The 18,110-nt window shown below is 50.7% G+C and overlaps 1 protein-coding gene and 1 long non-coding RNA gene across 7 annotated transcripts in view; one reads left to right on the top strand and one right to left on the bottom strand.

Annotated features, from left to right (window-relative positions):
* ITGAE (integrin subunit alpha E) overlaps positions 1–18,110 on the bottom strand; it is a 170,972-nt gene that overhangs the window by 23,156 nt on the left and 129,706 nt on the right. The gene's annotated exons all lie outside the window — the stretch shown is intronic.
* Positions 1–18,110, top strand: part of LOC137547132 (uncharacterized) — a 155,725-nt gene that overhangs the window by 104,309 nt on the left and 33,306 nt on the right. For 4 of the 6 annotated variants that reach the window (XR_011026499.1, XR_011026497.1, XR_011026498.1 and 1 more), the window contains one exon: positions 14,333–14,434. The exons of the other annotated variants lie outside the window; for them this stretch is intronic. This is a non-coding gene — a long non-coding RNA (uncharacterized lncRNA). The remainder of the gene's footprint in view (positions 1–14,332; positions 14,435–18,110) is intronic. 6 annotated transcript variants of the gene reach the window in all.

Raw genomic sequence — 18,110 nt, 5'->3', positions numbered from 1 at the left:
TGCGTGCACTCACTGTCTGAGTGTACACACACCACCCACACTCTATTTCCTTCTGATCGCTGATTGATTATTGTAATTAGTTAGTTCTACTTACTGTTACTACTTACTCTTACTGTACTAGGAGTCTAGGACACTCAGTCACTGTGTTCATAGGCTACTAGCTCCTGCGTGCGTGCACTCACTGTCTGAGTGTACACACACTAAATTTACTTGTGATTACTACTGATTATTGTAACTGCTAGTTGTACTTCCTGACTGTTACTACTTACTTACTGTACTAGGGGACACTCACTCAGTCACCTCACCAACCAACCCACTCCATTAAAGTACCCCACTTTTCACCCGCCCTTTTAAAAAACTTTTGTCTATACGCCCAAAACATTGAAGATGTCTGGAAGTGGCAGCCAGCGCGGTTTGGGCAAGGGCAAGGGCAGCAAGGGAATCAGGAGGAGAGGGAGCAGCATTGTGGCAAGCCGCGGCCGCGGGCGCGCCACCATGCACAGTTCCGCAGCAGCAGCAGCAGCGTCAGTGGCTAACATTCCTCCCATAGCCACTGGCCGTGGACGCCTTGGGCGCCGCCCAGCAGGAGCATCTGCAACTCACGCTGCAGAGACACAGCAGCAGCAGCGTGTAGCACCTGCTCCCATTTTCCTCCAGCCGGGTCGGAAACGTCCCATTGAGGAAAAGGATGCAGACACTGTGGTGCAACTCATGACGGAGGATGAGCAGCCCGCCATCAGCTCTGCATCCGAGGCCTCCACCCTCACCACCACCACCACCACCACCCCTGTTCACAGCAGCCGCCCAGCAGGGCCTGGGGAGGAGGCCAGTTCACCGTCAGTTGGCGACCTGTCATTCAGCAGTCTTTTGACCCCAGGCATCATGAGTCAATTGTCTGCTGTTGTTGGCGATTTTGAGGAGGAGATGCTGATGGGCACTTTGGGGGATGAGGGATTGGACAGCAAGACTGTGGCGACAGTCAAGCAGCCCATCCATGCATCAGGAGAGGAGTTTGGGGGGTCCTCATCCCAGCAGGACATGTTTCAGGAGGGGGAGGATGATGATGACCCGGTGACAGACAGAGACTGGGTGCCACCACCTCCAGGGGATGTCGTCCTCAGCAGCTCTGAGGAGGAGGAGGAGGATGCTCTTGTGGGCCTTGCAAGGAGGCGCATCATTGCAAGCATTGGCAGCAGCAGTAGGCAGGTCCCACAGCCTGCTGGTGTCTCAGGCTCAGCAGCAGCAGCAGCAGCATCTGCCAGTACCACCACCAGCCGCACCCAAGCCCCCCCCCCCCAACCACCACAGGGAGACAGGCAGCAGCGCTTCCATGCCGTAGGGGGATGTTTAAGTCACCAATCTGGCGATATTTCACCATGCCCACTGTGTACAGCAAGTACGCCACTTGCAACCACTGTCAGCGGAAGTTGAGCAGAGGTGCAGACCCCTTAAAGTTCTGCACCAGCTCGCTCATCAACCACCTTGCGGCTAAACATTTCCACCAGCATGAGGAGTTCCAGAGGCTGAAGGCATCTGGTGCTGGCAGTGGCACCACACCCATCACTGCACAGCCTTCAGCAGCAGCAGCAGCAACAGCAGCCACCCGCCCTCCTGCTCCTCCAGCAGCACCAGCAGGAGTGCGGAAACGCACTGCTCCTCCCCCCTCTGCAACTCCTGCCGCCGACACTGAGGCCTGTTCTGGCAGCCAGTCCTCAGTGGCCTCCTCTGCTGTGTCTGCTGATTCCCGTGTCAGCAAAAGGCCACGCCAGAGCCTTTTGAGCGAGTCCTTCCAGGGGGTGGTTAGGGCTCTGCCTCCCAGCAGCCGTCGCGTGCGGCAGCTGAACGGCTTGCTGGCACGGGCCATGTGCTCCCAACTCCTGCCGTACACGCTCGTGCAGGAGGGGAGCGACATTCGTGCGCTGCTTGCTTGCGCAGCCCCAGACTGGCAGCTCCCCAGCAGACACTTCTTTGCTTGCAAGGCCATTCCTGCACTGCACCGCTTTGTGATGGCCAATGTGGAGCGAGGGCTGGAGCACGCGGTTGGTGAAAGGGTCCACGTCACCATGGACTCCTGGAGCAGCCGCTTCGGGACAGGCCGCTACCTGTCCTTCACTGTCCACTGGGTCAGCTTGGTGGAAGGGGGTGAGGATGGGAGAGCAGCAGCGGGCACAGCAGCAGCAGCAACACAGTGGGTGGTGCCACCCCGCAGGGTCAGGGGAACTGCAGCAGGTTCCTCCGATACTCTGCCATCCTCCGGCACACCTGGCCAAACCCCCCGCCTCAGCAGCAGCGTGAAGGCCCGCCACTGCCAAGCGCTGCTGCACTTGGTCAGCCTTGGGAAGACCAAGCTGACGGCAACCCATGTGTTGGCTAAACTCCAGGAGCAGGAGAGGATTTGGCTGACCCCCAGAGGCCTCAGAGTCGGAGAGGTGGTGGCCGACAATGGGGCCAATCTGGTTGCCGCAATAGACAGGGGAAACCTGACCCACATCCCCTGTCTTGCCCACGTGCTGAACCTGGTGGTGCAGAAGTTCCTGCGCACCTACCAGGGGATGGGCGAACTGCTGGAAACGGCAAGGAATGTTGTGCGTCACTTCCGGCGCTCGGCTGCAGCCTGTGCGAGCCTGGAAGACGTGCAAAAGGAGCTGGATCTGCCACGCCATCGGCTGATCCTTGACGTTCCGACTCGCTGGAACTCCACCCTGGCGATGTTGGAGCGTCTAGTTGAACAGAAGCGCGCTGTCAAACAGTACCTTGCCCTGGCCACTGTTTCCGCCGCTCAGAGAAGGGACAAGACCAGCAACATCCCGTCCATCGTCCCCGATGATGACTGGAGGCACATGCAGCAGGTGTGCTTTGTGCTGGCTCCCTTCCTGCAGGCCACAAACATGGTGAGCAGGGACCATGCTATGGTCTGCGAGTGGGTGCCCCTGGTTTCTCTGCTGAACAGGGCCCTCGATGCTTTGCTGGAACAGGGAGCGGCAGCCTTGGACCAGCAGGAGCGGCAACCAGCTGCGCAGTCCACCTCTGAGGGGGAGGAGGAAGAGGACTTGGTGGAGGTCCCTGACCTGGCTGCTGATGAGGGGGATCAGCACAGCGCAGCTGAGTTGGTGCGGGGGTGGAGAGAGGATGAGGCGGCAGAGGAGGAGGATGAGGACAGCACTGACGTCGATGTGCCAGCAGACGTGGCCCGCCTCTTCCCAATGGCAGCGCACATGCTGACGTGCCTGCGCAGGGACCCCATGGTGATCCAGATGAAGCAGAGGGAGGACATCTGGATCAGCATGATGTTGGACCCACGCCTCAAGGGGAAGTTGAGCCAGTTCCTGCCGCCTGCAGGAGGAGACCCAGCGCAACAAATAAGGAGCTTGCAGCAGGCCCTTGTTGAGCGCTTGGAGGAAGCCTTCCCCCAGCCTTCCACCCCCACTGTCCAGCAGCCAGCACAGAGGCAGCAGCAGGTGCCTGCATCCAGCAGCAGCAAGCGCCCCACAGACCTGCTGTCTCTCAGCCACGAGCTCTACAGGACTGTAGAGGCTCCGGCAGCAGTGACTAGAGAGGAGATGCATGCAGCAGCATCCTCCTCCGGTCACAGCCAGCGCCTGACCCGCATGGTGGCTGACTACATGGGGTCGTACAGCGGGCTTGACAGCGATGCCCCTGTTGATCCCATGGAGTATTGGGTCAAGCGCATGGAGATCTGGAGCGAGCTGGCGCAGTACGCCCTGGAAGTGCTGTCCTGCCCCCCTTCCAGCGTGCTGTCCGAGCGCTGCTTCAGTGCAGCTGGTGGCGTGGTCACCGAGAAACGCTCACGTCTGTCTCACAAGTCTGTGGACAGACTGACGTTTCTCAAGATGAACCAGGCGTGGGTGGAAGGCGAGTTCCTGGCCCCTGTTGTCGGCGAGAGGGGGACATGAACTGGCTGCCGGAACCATCGTTAATGTGCCTTACCACCCTTTACCACCTCCTGGCTCCTGCTCACTAAGCCAGCCTGGTTCACTTTGACTATTACGTCGCCTGCAGCCACACATTTTACACCTACAGTGGGCTGCTGTGTACTGCCCTTCTGCTGTCTGTCTGTGTTTCCCACTGCCAGGGTACACAGAATTACCTTCTTCTGCTGCCACTCTGCCACCAGCTATTACGTCAAACAATAGCTATATTGGTTGTAAAACCAAAAACCAAAAAACCATAAAAAAAAAAAAAAGGTTTAATTTTTCTGAGGTGCCCGGGTTGAAAACTGTGTTGTCCCAGTTGTGTATTGGACACAATGTGGGCTGCACGACCGCTGTCTGGGACCTCCTGTTGTGTTTATTTACAGCCCTGGTATCACCGCTAGGTACCAGGGCTATTATGTCACGCTGCCTACCTGCTGCCACACTCACACTACTCCTCCATACCTCCTCCTGCTGCTGCTGTCTGTCTGTGTTTCCCACTGCCAGGGTACACAGAATTACCTTCTTCTGCTGCCACTCTGCCACCAGCTATTACGTCAAACAATAGCTATATTGGTTGCAAAACCAAAACCAAACAAACCATTAAAAAAAAAAAAAGGTTTAATTTTTCTGAGGTGCCCGGGTTGAAAACTGTGTTGTCCCAGTTGTGTATTGGACACAATGTGGGCTGCACGACCGCTGTCTGGGACCTCCTGTTGTGTTTATTTACAGCCCTGGTATCACCGCTAGGTACCAGGGCTATTATGTCACGCTGCCTACCTGCTGCCACACTCACACTGCTCCTCCATACCTCCTCCTGCTGCTGCTGCTGCTGCTGTCTGTCTGTGTTTCCCACTGCCAGGGTACACAGATGATTTACCTTCTGCTGCCACTCTGCCACCAGCTATTACGTCAAACAATAGCTGCTCGCCTACTCCTCCATTCCTCCTCCTGCTGCTGCTGTCTGTCTGTGTTTCCCACTGCCAGGGTACACAGAATTACCTTCTTCTGCTGCCACTCTGCCACCAGCTATTACGTCAAACAATAGCTATATTGGTTGCAAAACCAAAACCAAACAAACCATTAAAAAAAAAAAAAAGGTTTAATTTTTCTGAGGTGCCCGGGTTGAAAACTGTGTTGTCCCAGTTGTGTATTGGACACAATGTGGGCTGCACGACCGCTGTCTGGGACCTCCTGTTGTGTTTATTTACAGCCCTGGTATCACCGCTAGGTACCAGGGCTATTATGTCACGCTGCCTACCTGCTGCCACACTCACACTGCTCCTCCATACCTCCTCCTGCTGCTGCTGCTGCTGCTGTCTGTCTGTGTTTCCCACTGCCAGGGTACACAGATGATTTACCTTCTGCTGCCACTCTGCCACCAGCTATTACGTCAAACAATAGCTGCTCGCCTACTCCTCCATTCCTCCTCCTGCTGCTGCTGTCTGTCTGTGTTTCCCACTGCCAGGGTACACAGAATTACCTTCTTCTGCTGCCACTCTGCCACCAGCTATTACGTCAAACAATAGCTATATTGGTTGCAAAACCAAAACCAAACAAACCATTAAAAAAAAAAAAAAGGTTTAATTTTTCTGAGGTGCCCGGGTTGAAAACTGTGTTGTCCCAGTTGTGTATTGGACACAATGTGGGCTGCACGACCGCTGTCTGGGACCTCCTGTTGTGTTTATTTACAGCCCTGGTATCACCGCTAGGTACCAGGGCTATTATGTCACGCTGCCTACCTGCTGCCACACTCACACTACTCCTCCATACCTCCTCCTGCTGCTGCTGCTGCTGTCTGTCTGTGTTTCCCACTGCCAGGGTACACTACACAGATGATTTACCTTCTGCTGCCACTCTGCCACCAGCTATTACGTCAAACAATAGCTGCTCACATTACTCCTCCATTCCTCCTGCTGCTGTTGCTGTCTGTCTGTGTTTCCCACTGCCAGGGTACACAGAATTACCTTCTGCTGCCACTCTGCCACCAGCTATTACGTCAAACAATAGCTATATTGGTTGCAAAACCAAAACCAAACAAACCATTAAAAAAAAAAAAAGGTTTAATTTTTTTGAGGTGCCCGGGTTGAAAACTGTGTTGTCCCAGTTGTGTATTGGACACAATGTGGGCTGCACGACCGCTGTCTGGGACCTCCTGTTGTGTTTATTTACAGCCCTGGTATCACCGCTAGGTACCAGGGCTATTATGTCACGGCGAGCTGCCTGCCTCATTGACTGCCTGCTGCCACACACTCATCCTCCTCCTCCTGCTGCTGAATTTACCTCCTGCTGTCTTTGTGTTTCCACTGCCAGGGAGCACATACAATGGCGCTTCCAACATGCGTGCGCCCACCAGCTATTTGTTACGCTCAAAAATAGCTGCATTTCTTTAAAAAAAAAATTGAAAAGAGAAATACGTGAAGAAGAAGAAGACGATATTGAAAAAGAAGGAGAAGGAGAAGATGAAGATGAAGAAGAAGATGAAGAAGAAGATGAAGAAGATGATGAAGAAGAAGATGAAAAAGAAGAAGAAGATGAAGAAGATGAAGAAGATGAAGAAGAAGAAGATGAAGAAGAAGAAGATGAAGAAGATGATGAAGAAGATGAAGAAGATGATGAAGAAGATGAAGAAGAAGAAGAAGAAGAAGAAGAAGAAGAAGAAGAAGAAGAAGAAGATGAAGAAGAAGAAGAAGAAGAAGAAGATGAAGAAGAAGAAGAAGATGAAGAAGAAGAAGAAGATGAAGAAGAAGAAGATGAAGAAGATGAAGATGAAGAAGAAGAAGAAGATGAAGAAGATGAAGATGAAGAAGAAGATGATGAAGAAGAAGAAGAAGATGATGAAGAAGAAGAAGAAGAAGATGATGAAGAAGAAGAAGAAGATGATGAAGAAGAAGAAGAAGAAGAAGAAGAAGAAGAAGAAGACAATATAGAAGAAGAAGAAGATGATATAGAAGAAGAAGATCTAGAAGAAGAAGAAGAAAGATAAAGAAGAAGAAGAACAATTCTACTGAACAAGGGTTAACACTACTGAACAAAATTAAGGACACAACTTATCTTTCCACATTTTTTTTTAAAGGAACATCCCCACATAATCACTTGCTGTTGTTACTTGGAAAAAAAGATGTTTCTTGCATCATTCACCCTCAAAACAAGTGTTGGAAGCTATTTAAGGCCAATTCGAATAGTCAGCTCGAATAGTGAGCTCGAATACCGACTCGAATAGTGAGCTCGAAGTCCGAGGTCGAATCGAATAGTAAAAATTATTCGACTCGAATATTCGACTGACCTCGAATAATTTACTATTCGAATTCGACCTAACTCGAATTTTGAAAAGGGGTATTTGAGCATCACTAGCTGATCCTGCTTCTGCACAAGTCCGGGCCGTTTTAATTACTATTCCCCCTCGAGGCCGCCATGGATAGTGGGGGAATGAAATAATTCGGCTTCCAGCGATTGCTGGAGGCCGAATTATTATGTTTTTAAGCAACCTCGGCTCCGTCTTCTGACGGACCCGACATTACTCACTGAGCGCTGCAATAGGAGTGATTCCTATTGTAGTCTATGGAGGCGCCGGCTGCGCCCAAATCTAGCAGCGCTGAAAAGCACTGCTCCGCCTCCAAGCCCCATACAGTTCCCTGGTGTCTAGGGCTTCACCTCCAATATAGCTTCCTCGGTGGTCTAATGTGGGACAAACATAATGTAAAGTGGGGGAAACCACTTGAGGGCCAAATTGAATGGCTCTGAGGGCCAGATTTGGCCCGCGGGCTGGCGTTTGACATGTATGGCCTAGGCTAAGCATCGCTGGGAGCGTGGGTTACATACAGCAATATATAAATATAGGAAGTGTGTCTTATGCTGAAATCAGGAAAATTACCATAAAAGTGGGTATCCTGAATAAATGACTTGATTCTACTATATGTCACTACAGTGCCTTTGTAATGTTTACATTAACAGATAGTGATAATGGAAGATGATCTGTGAACTCATTCTGGGCCAGTGAATCAGAGACTATTAGAGACAGAATATGTCAGGCATGTGGCAATGGTATCTTCCATATTTCTCTCACTCCAGTTTTTGTTTTAATCATGTAGCGTATGTCGTGTTTGTTTTAGGTGTGGTGTGGTTTGTGTCCGTGTTTGATCTGCGCATATAGATGTATGCATAGATAATTATACCTGTGACTGTTCAGTAACCTGTTCTGCAGCTTCTGGGTGTCATCCTTATTAAAGTGCTGAAGGCTAAAATGCGAGGTTGTCTGACACTAACATGTTGTCTGTGGATTTCTGTGCACGACCCCGCTATTCTTCTTTCGTTCCAACGGGTGCAGAAAAAAGGGCGCCAGGAAAAAGGGCCCCGGTTGGATAACAAATTAGCTCCAGAATATAACGAAATCTCAATGACGATAAACATTGTCAACAAAATTGGTTAACGATAAATACCATTTAAAACAGACAGGAGATGAAAACGGAACGATATTAACCTCCCTGGCTGTATGCAGTTTCAGATGCTGCGTCCGCGGGAGGATTTTTTTCAAAATAAAATTTGAATAAAATGCTTAAGCTAGCACTTTGCTATCTAACTGTGGCCCCCAAGTCCCCCAGCACCGCTCTGATCCCCCCAATCGCCGCCGGCAATATCTACCCATCTGCGATCCCGCAAGAGCCGCATCTTCACCCTTTAGCTTCAGTCGTCGCTATGGCGACGATCGGACATGAAGTCATGATGTCATCGATGTCATGACATCATGCGCAGTCCCGATCCTCCCCGTAGCAAAGCCTGAAGCTGATTGGGAGGCTGCGCCATCGCGGGATCCCTGGGGGGTGCGTATAATGGCGGTGATCGGGGGCGATCGGTGGGGACCGGAGGGACTTGGGGGGGCATCGTTAGCTAGCAAAGTGCTAGCTTAATCATTTTATTCACATTTTATTTAAGAAAAACTCCGGGGGCCATGTAATCCTCTCCAGCGGCTAGCCCTAACATAGGTCGGGCTTACTGCCAGGGAGGTTAACTTTAAAAATCGTTACATACCGGTAATTCAACAATACAGCTTAACCTAACCCTACTCTCATGCAAAACCCTTCCCTGGTGGTGCGTAAACTTCTCCATCCCCCTGGTGATGCATAACCCTAACCACTCCCCCTGGTGGTGCCTAACCCTAACCATCCCCCTGGTAGTGCCTAACCCTAACCACCCCCCTGGTGGTGCCTGACCCTAACCACCCCCCTGGTGGTGCCTGACCCTAACCACCCCCTGGTGGTGCCTGACCCTAACCATCCCCTGGTGGTGCCTGACCCTAACCACCCCCTGGTGGTGCCTGACCCTAACCACCCCCCTGGTGGTGCCTGGCCCTAACCACCCCTTTGGTGATGCCTCTAACCCTAAGACCTCCCTAGTGGTGCCTAACCCTAACCACCCCCCTGTTGGTGCCTAACCCTAACCACACCGTCGCTTACACACATAGATACGATAATACATTTGATAACGTAAAATCTGTACATACAAACGATATAATATATGACTGACAAAAACTATAACATTCAGGGGAGGACTGGGACCTTTTGGCCTGGGGGGAAAACACAAACTAGAGGCCCGTTTCACGGCATGCCTAGCCCAAATACATATCTTTCTTGTGTGCAAATCTAATAATGGTAGCATGTATCATTAGTAGCCACCTTTAGCCCCTCCTGTCACCTCGATGCCCTGCAGCTCAGTCACACACACAATTTAACATTGGCCTGCTATCACAGGCAGTTTTAAGTGTACCAGAGACGACAAGTAACGAGGACGGCGAGGGACTCAAACGTGCTTATAGGGCTGTAGGAATCCCCGGGTAAGTAAAAAAATCTTTGTTATGTACCGTCTCTGGTTTCCTTTAAAGCAGTGCAGTAGTCGTCGTAATTTTGGGTACCTGATAGCGGCATAGCTATGAGCCACAGTGAAAGTTTTTGCCCCCCAGTATAGCTTAGATAGGTAGGTGCCCGCAGTATAGGTTAGATAGGTAGGTTCCCGCAGTATAGGTTCGATAGGTAGGTTCCCCCAGTATGGGTTAGATAGGTAGGTTCCCTCAATATAGGTTAGATAGGTAGGTTCCCCAAGTATGGGTTAGATAGGTAGGTGCCCCCAGTATAGTTGAGATAGGTAGGTTCCCACAGTATAGGTTCGATAGGTAGGTTCCCCCAGTATGGGTTAGATAGGTAGGTTCCCCCAGTATAGGTTAGATAGGTAGGTCCCCCCAGTATGGGTTAGATAGGTAGGTTCCTGCAGTTCAGGTTATATAGGTAGGTTCCCACAGTATAGGTTCGATAGGTAGGTTCCCCCAGTATGGGTTAGATAGGTAGGTTCCCCCAGTATGGGTTAGATAGGTAGGTTCCCCCAGTATGGGTTAGATAGGTAGGTTCCTGCAGGTTAGGTTATATAGGTAGGTTCATGCAGTATAGGTTAGTTAGGTAGGTTCCTGCAGTATAGCTTGGCTAGGTAGGTTCCCCCAGTATAGGTTAGTTAGGTGGGTTCCCACAGTATAGGTTAGTTAGGTAAGTTCCCGCAGTATAGGTTAGTTAGGTAGGTTCCCAAAGTATAGGTTAGTTAGGTAGGTTCCCGCAGTATAGGTCAGTTAGGTAGGTTCCCGCAGTATAGTTTAGTTAGGTAGGTTACCCCAGTATAGGTTAGTTAGGTAGGTTCCCCCAGTATAGGTTAGTTAGGTAGGTTCCCGCAGTATAGGTTAAATAGGTAGGTTCCCGCAGTTTAGATTAGTTGGGTAGGTGCCCTGCAATATAGGTGTTAGGTTTAGTTTAGGTTAGTCAGGTATGGGCGGCATGAGTTGGGCGCAGGAGCGGGGGGAGCGGACATAATAGTAATAACTCACCTGCTTCCGCCGAACCCATGCTGCTTCAATGTCCTTCCTTTCCTGGCATCTATCTCATTAGTAACAGCGCTTCCTGTGATGACATGCGGTACATCATCACTGGGGGTGCTGTTACCAGGCGACGGACGCCGGGAGAGAAAGATAATGAAACTGTGGGGGAACGGCTGAAGAAGGTGAGTTATAACTATTATGTCCGTTCCCCTGCTCCGGCGATTCCCCTCCTGCCGCACAATAAAGTGCCCCAGGCGACGGCACGTATCGCTCGCCCATAGAAACGGTGCTGGGTAGGTTCTCCCAGTATGGGTTAGATAGGTAGGTTCCATCAGTATAGGTTAGATAGGTAGGTTCCCGCAGTATAGGTTCGATTGGTAGGTTCCCCCAGTATGGGTTAGATAGGTAGGTTCCCCCAATATAGGTTAGATAGGTAGGTTCCCCCAGTATGGGTTAGATAGGTAGGTTCCTCCAGTTCAGGTTATATAGGTAGGTTCCCGCAAAATAGGTTCGATAGGTAGGTTCCCCCAGTATGGGTTAGATAGGTAGGTTCCTCCAGTTCAGGTTATATAGGTAGGTTCCCGCAGTATAGGTTAGATAGGTAGGTTCCCCCAGTATGGGTTAGATAGGTAGGTTACCCCAGTATGGGTTAGATAGGTAGGTTCCCCCAGTATGGGCTAGATAGGTAGGTTTCCTGCAGTATAGGTTAGTTAGGTAGGTTCCCGCAGTATAGGTTAGTTAGGTAGGTTCCTGCAGTTTAGGTTAAATAGGTAGGTTCCCGCAGTTTAGGTTAGTTAGGTAGGTGCCCCGCAATATAGGTGTTAGGTAGGTTCCCGCAGTTTAGGCTAGTTAGGTATGGGCGGCATGAGTTGGGCACAGGAGCGGGGGGAGCGGACATAATAGTGATAACTCACCTGCTTCTGCCGAACCCGCGCTGCTTCAATGTCCTTCCTTTACCGGCATCTATCTCATTAGTAACAGCGCTTCCTGTGATGACATGCGGTACGTCATCACAGGGGGCGCTGTTACCAGGCGACGGATGCCAGGAGAGGAAAGATATTGAAACTGCGGGGGAACGGCTGAAGAAGGTGAGTTATAACTATTATGTCCGTTCCCCTGGCCGGCGCCCCCCTCCTGGCGCAACAATAAAGTGCCCCGGGCGATGGCACGTATCGCACGCCCATAGAAACGGGGCTGGGCACACACAGAACGTTGCCTCAACAGATGAGTGAGCACTGAGCGGCAATGGCTCCAGGCGGGGGGCGGAGTCAAGTCACGACCAACTCTCAGCATGTGAATATGCTGCCTGCAGTTCACGCACCAGGGCACGCCACGGCCGCCTCAGCTTGATTGGATTAGAAGGGGAAGTGCGTGCGTGTATTTTTTTGATCAATCATCCTCCTGTCCTGAGCCGGTGTAATATCAGAATGGGCAGCCCGGAAGCTCCCTTCCTCACTGAGTATCACGCATGCTCACTGGGAAGTTAGACATTATTTACCTGAAATATCTCCGCTTCCGCACCTCCTACACTCCCGAAATTTTCAGGGGAGGGAGGGGACCCCCAGATCTAGCTCTGTGTCGAATTGCAGCCCCCGAGCCTCGCTAGTTCCTGAGATAGGTTTGCTGCAATCAGTCTCGGGAACCAGCGGGGCTCGGGGGCTGCAATTCGGCACAGAGCTAGATCTGGGGGTCACCTCCCTCCCCTGAAAATTTCGGGAGTGTACGTGGTGCGGAAGCGGAGATATTTAGGATGATTTACGTGGCTGTACAATTTAGGCTCCTACTGCGCATGCGGGGCTGCCCATTCCCATTCGAAAAGTAAGTCTGCTGTGACAGAGGGTGGGGCGGGCAGGGGGCTGGCTTTGAAGTGAGCGGCCATAGTAAACTAATCGCGGCGATTGCCCGAGGCTGCGCACAGCTCTGACTGTCACTGCGGCACCTGTCCCGAGCCGCACGCACGCACCTGAGTCACCAGAACTAATTACTTAGGAAGAGGGCGGCCCAGATAAACAGGAAATTCAATCAGATTTCTCGATGGAAAAAAAAAAAAAACCTTTCGCTTTAACTGTGCAACCAATCATTTTAATTGAATTGGGGTCACCTTCAGGCTTGGTTTGCAGGAGCAAAATGACACAGTAAAACCGTATTCCCCAGGATGCACTGCGCTCTGCCCCATGTCTGTGTCATTGTTCACACTACTTGCTATTTTGCACACGTTTTGTCCGCTGCTGACACCGCCATTCGGTCTAGGGAATAGCCGGTATACACAGACCATAGGCTGGCAGGAGCATGGGGCTCCCGATTGGTTTACAATAGACTGATCTTCCCTAGCAACAGGTACGTTTTTCATTGGTCCATCATGAACCAATCGGAATCCTCCCTGTTGCTAAGGAGGATTCCCATTGGTCCTTTGCAAACCAATGGGGAGCCCTGTGCTTTTGCCAGGTACCTGTGTATCAGAAATAGATTAAGATGTAATAGAGCCTTAGGCAAGGTAGTAGGTTTGGGGTCCCCTTGTGGTCTATTGAATATGCTGAAGTGGAGAGATGTCAGAGAAGATAACTGGTGGGCCCATTGCCACTGACTAGGCTTTAGGTACCTGCCTAGGTGTCCTGGTGGATGACCCTGCTCTACTGTGTATACACGCTTCCTGCATTTCTTGGAGGTGTAGAAAATGTACTAAACAGATATAAAATGTAGAGAAACCGAGAGCCCAATATAGTGTAGTATGTTAAGACATAAACGAAGTAAGGCAAATCAGTGAGAAGAATATACTCACAAACGTGGGTTACCACACAGGCAACCACTGTATAAGCAGGTGAGGAGATTAGACCTGTCCTCACTCAGGGCTAAGAAGTCGCTCTCTGTAGATGAGAAAAAGGGGTAGATCACCCCTCCACCAGGGGTGGACACGATTTTACAATAGGAGAACAGAGGCGCCAGCAGAATAAAAGTTAATAAAACCTTTAAAATTTGCTAGGAGGAAGTGGCGCTACACCTGCTATTGCTGGAATTCTGTTTTGTCCCCACGTTTCTTGCCTGATGAAGCTGGCTCAGCCTGCGAAACGCGTTGCACTTTTGGGGTACTATATAATAAATGTGATTGCTACTTTTCAGACAGTCTTTCGTGTCTGCTTTATGGAGGTAAGTCCACCACTTCCTCCTAGCAAATTGTAAAGGTTTTATCCACTTTTATTCTGCTGGAGCCTCTGTTCTCCTATTACTGAACAGATATGTTTTCTACACATGTGTGAACCAAGCTGAGCAAAGTATTGAACTTATCTCCTCTGACACAGCCATAAGTACTTGTCTGGCTTCTGTGTCATCTTTATTGTTTTACAAACAGGTCATGAACTTGTTCCTCTTCCCGTATGTGCTCAGCATGATTCAGCCACATGAAGGCAGCTTGATTTTAGGATTGGTGATGACGCCTGGGCGTATCCGATTCAATGAGGATCTTCTCTTATGATTACATTGATTGATGCAGAGTAACTAGTTCTGCTGCTCCAGCAAGTCAGCATTACCAAGAAGCAGGTTTTTTTTTCAGCTCATGAAGAGAACTTCTTGCCTTCCAAATTACCTCAGAAGAACATGCAGTGAATATGGTTTGAATATGGAGGACATTGCTGGCTTCTGTTCTCGATACAGGGTGTGTTGACACAGGGAGTACTGCATGTACTATAAATGTATTTGTTCGTTATACTGTACTAATAGAATAGAATATAAACAGTGGCGTAGCTACAAACCTCTGGGCCCCGATGCGGAATCTGGATGTGGGCCCCCCCCCCCCCCCCCACGGCAACAACAGCCCCCCTCCCCCGGCAACACCCGACGCACACACATATCCGAATCCCTATAGCCAGCTATAGGTCCCCCCAGTATAGGTAGCCAGGCATAGGTACGCCAGTATAGTTGCCCCCGGTATAGGTTAGCCAGGTAGGTGCCTCCAGCATAGGTAGCCAGTATAGTTGCCCCCAGTATAGGTTAGATAGGCAGGCGCCGCCAGTACAGGTTAGCTAGGTGGGTGCCTCTAATATAGGTAGCCAGAATAGTTGCCCCCAGCATAGGTTAGATAGGTAGGTGCCCCCAGTATAGGTTAGTTAGGTAGGTGCCTCCAATATAGGTAGCCAGTATAGTTGCCACCTGTATAGGCTAGCTAGGTGCCCCGAATACAGGTTAGACAATTAAGTGCCCCCAGGTTAGATAGGTAGGTGCCCCCCAGTATAGGTTAGATTAGGTAGCTGCCCCCCAGTATAGGTTAGATGAGGTAGGTGCCCCCCAGGATAGGTTAGGTAGCTGCCCCCCAGGATAGATTAGGTAGCTTTCCCCCAGGATAGGTTAGGTAGGTAGTTGGCCCCCCAGGATAGGTTAGGTAGGTAGCTGGCCCCCCCAGGATAGGTTAGGTAGGTAGCTGGCCCCCCAGGATATGTTAAGTAGGTAGCTGCCCCCCCAGGATAGGTTAGGTAGCTGCCCCCCAGGATAGGTTAGGTAGCTGCCCCCCCAGGATAGCTTAGGTAGGTAGCTGCCCCCCAGGATAGATTAGGTAGGTAGCTGGCCCCCCAGGATGGGTTAGGTAGGTAGCTGGCCCCCCAGGATAGGTTAGGTAGGTAGCTGGCCCCCCAGGATAGGTTAGGTAGGTAGCTGGCCCCCCAGGATAGGTTAGGTAGGTAGCTGGCCCCCCAGGATAGGTTAGGTAGGTAGCTGGCCCCCAGGATAGGTTAGAGTAGGTAGCTGCCCCCCCGGATAGGTTAGGTAGGTAGCTGGCCCCCCAGGATAGGTTAGGTAGGTAGCTGGCCCCCCAGGATAGGTTAGGTAGGTAGCTGGCCCCCCAGGATAGGTTAGGTAGGTAGCTGGCCCCCCAGGATAGGTTAGGTAGGTAGCTGGCCCCCCAGGATAGGTTAGGTAGGTAGCTGGCCCCCCAGGATAGGTTAGGTAGGTAGCTGGCCCCCCAGGATAGGTTAGGTAGGTAGCTGGCCCCCCAGGATAGGTTAGGTAGGTAGCTGGCCCCCCAGGATAGGTTAGGTAGGTAGCTGGCCCCCCAGGATAGGTTAGAGTAGGTAGCTGCCCCCCCGGATAGGCACGGAAGCGCTGTAGGCGGAACTCACCTCCGTCCCTGCGCCGCTGGTCTCCTCCCGCTCTGTATAGATGTTGTTACACACTGCTTCCTGTTTAGCCGGAAGCAGTGTGTAACAGCAGATCTATGCAGAGCGGGAGGAGACCAGCGGCGCTTGGAACGCAGGCAGGTGAGTTCTGCCTACAGCGCTTCTGTGCGCTGCGCACTCTGCATCTGAGGGGGAGGGGGGGGCCCGGGGAGAGGTCGGACTGCCCTCCCCACGGCTGCAGCTCCCCCCTCCCAATAACGCACGCAGGGATCCCATCTCCGAGTCCAAACGGACATGGGCCCCCCGGGCCCCTCCCCCGCCTCTTCAGGAGCCGGGCCCGGTCGCCGAGGCGACCGTTGCGACCACAGGCCCTACGCCCCTGAATATAAAAAATAACCTTCTGTTACTTCCAGGATGAATAAAGTATCAGGCTAAGTAGGTTATTTAATAAACAAAGCAGGTGTGTTTTTAAGTGGAGCAGGGAGCACTACCGCTTTCGGAGGGACAGTCCCTCTTTGGGAGCCCTGTCCCTCTTTACTCCTCATTTGTCCCTCTTTCAGGACTTTGTCCCTCTTTCTATGTAAATATATATACAGGTAGTCCTTGGTTAACGAACGAGATAGGGACTGTAGGCTCGTTGTTAACCTGAATCTGTTCTTAAGTCGAAACAGTGTCACAGCCAGCACCGGATTGTGGCAATTGAAATGTTTTAAAGCAGAGTTCCCCAACCCTATCCTCAAGGCCCACCAACAGTACATGTTTTGCAGAAAACCACAAACATGCACAGGTGAGGTAATTAGTGTCTCAGCAGAGCTGATTAACTGCCTCTGTGGATTTCCACAAAACATGCACTGTTGGTGGGCCTTGAGGACAGGGTTGGGGAACACTGTTTTAAAGTACATTTACATTGATCTAAAGACGCCATGTGTGTGTGGGGAGGTGAGCAGATACATACCGCACACCTCCCATGTCCTGGTGTCACCCTCCGCCTCTGCAAAGAACCTCCGTGTCGCTATAAGCAGAGCCGCGCCCTCTGACCCGGATACTGTACTGCGCTGCACATGCGCAGTAAGCCAGGTCGCCTCCTGGCCTGCGTCAGAAAGTGAAGCTCTGTTTAGCAAGACGGAGGTTTTTTATGCAGAGGATGGCACCAGGACATGGGAGGTGTATCTGCTCACCTCCCCACACACGCATGGCGTCTTTAGATCAATGTAAATGTACTTAAAAACATTTAAATCGCCACAATCCAGCGCTCGCTGTGACATCATCGACGGGGCGGAGCAATCGGCGGGCCGTTCGTATTGGCAGGGCTTTCGTAAAGCGGGCATTCGTAACCCGAGGACTACCTGTATTTCTCTACTAAAAAATGTTTGATTGACTCTAAACTTTATTCCCATCCTTTAAATTGATAAATTACTCATTATAAAATGTTAATATGAAGGAAAAGGAACCAGGATAGAAAGGACCAGTGTGGTTTGAATTATAAAACAACATATTTTTCTTATGAAATCTTCATGGTATTCATGACTAGGGGTGTGACGGGAGGTGGCAGAGGCGTGACTTACGTGTCCCTCTTTCTCATCTCAAAAAGTTGGGAGGTATGCAAGCGTGTTGCCAGTATAATGTATGTTACACAGATGGTACAATGCATGTTATACTGGCAACTAGGGATGGTGAATAAGATGCAAATCATGGTCATGCAAATGTATGCAGCTTGAGAAGGGTCCAAACGAATCCTGCCGAGATGGCAGAAAAATTTAAGTTTACCAAATTAAAAAACAAAAAATGTAATCAGTTATCTCAAAAACTACAAGGTCTTTTTGAAAAAAAAAATGTTTTGACCTGTTCCCATTTTTGGGCCGTTCCTATTGGTGAGTCTTTCGTAAGTGAAACGTTCAGAAAGTCGGGGACTACCTGCATTTCCTTGCTTGGTGGAGACTTGCAAGGCATTTTATCAGCAATGTGTGAAAACCTCCTGGGAGAAAACTTGGGAGAAAAGTTAATTGAATAATGGCCAATGAGAGAATCAACCCCATAATCTGTTATGTAATGTGAATTAATATGTTGGTGCTATATACATGCTGGAAATAAAAATACATAATAGTTTGGACAAAGACAAGAGCAGGTCATACTCCTCTCCACACCATCCATTTAATATGAATTAAAGGATACCAGAGGTGACATGTGACATGATGAGATAGACATGTGTATGTACTGTGCTTA

Source organism: Hyperolius riggenbachi, chromosome 2 (genome assembly GCF_040937935.1).
Source record: "Hyperolius riggenbachi isolate aHypRig1 chromosome 2, aHypRig1.pri, whole genome shotgun sequence".
Lineage (NCBI taxonomy): Eukaryota > Metazoa > Chordata > Amphibia > Anura > Hyperoliidae > Hyperolius > Hyperolius riggenbachi.
Note: the sequence above shows the minus strand (reverse complement) of the source record. Positions and strands in the feature narration are given on the sequence as shown.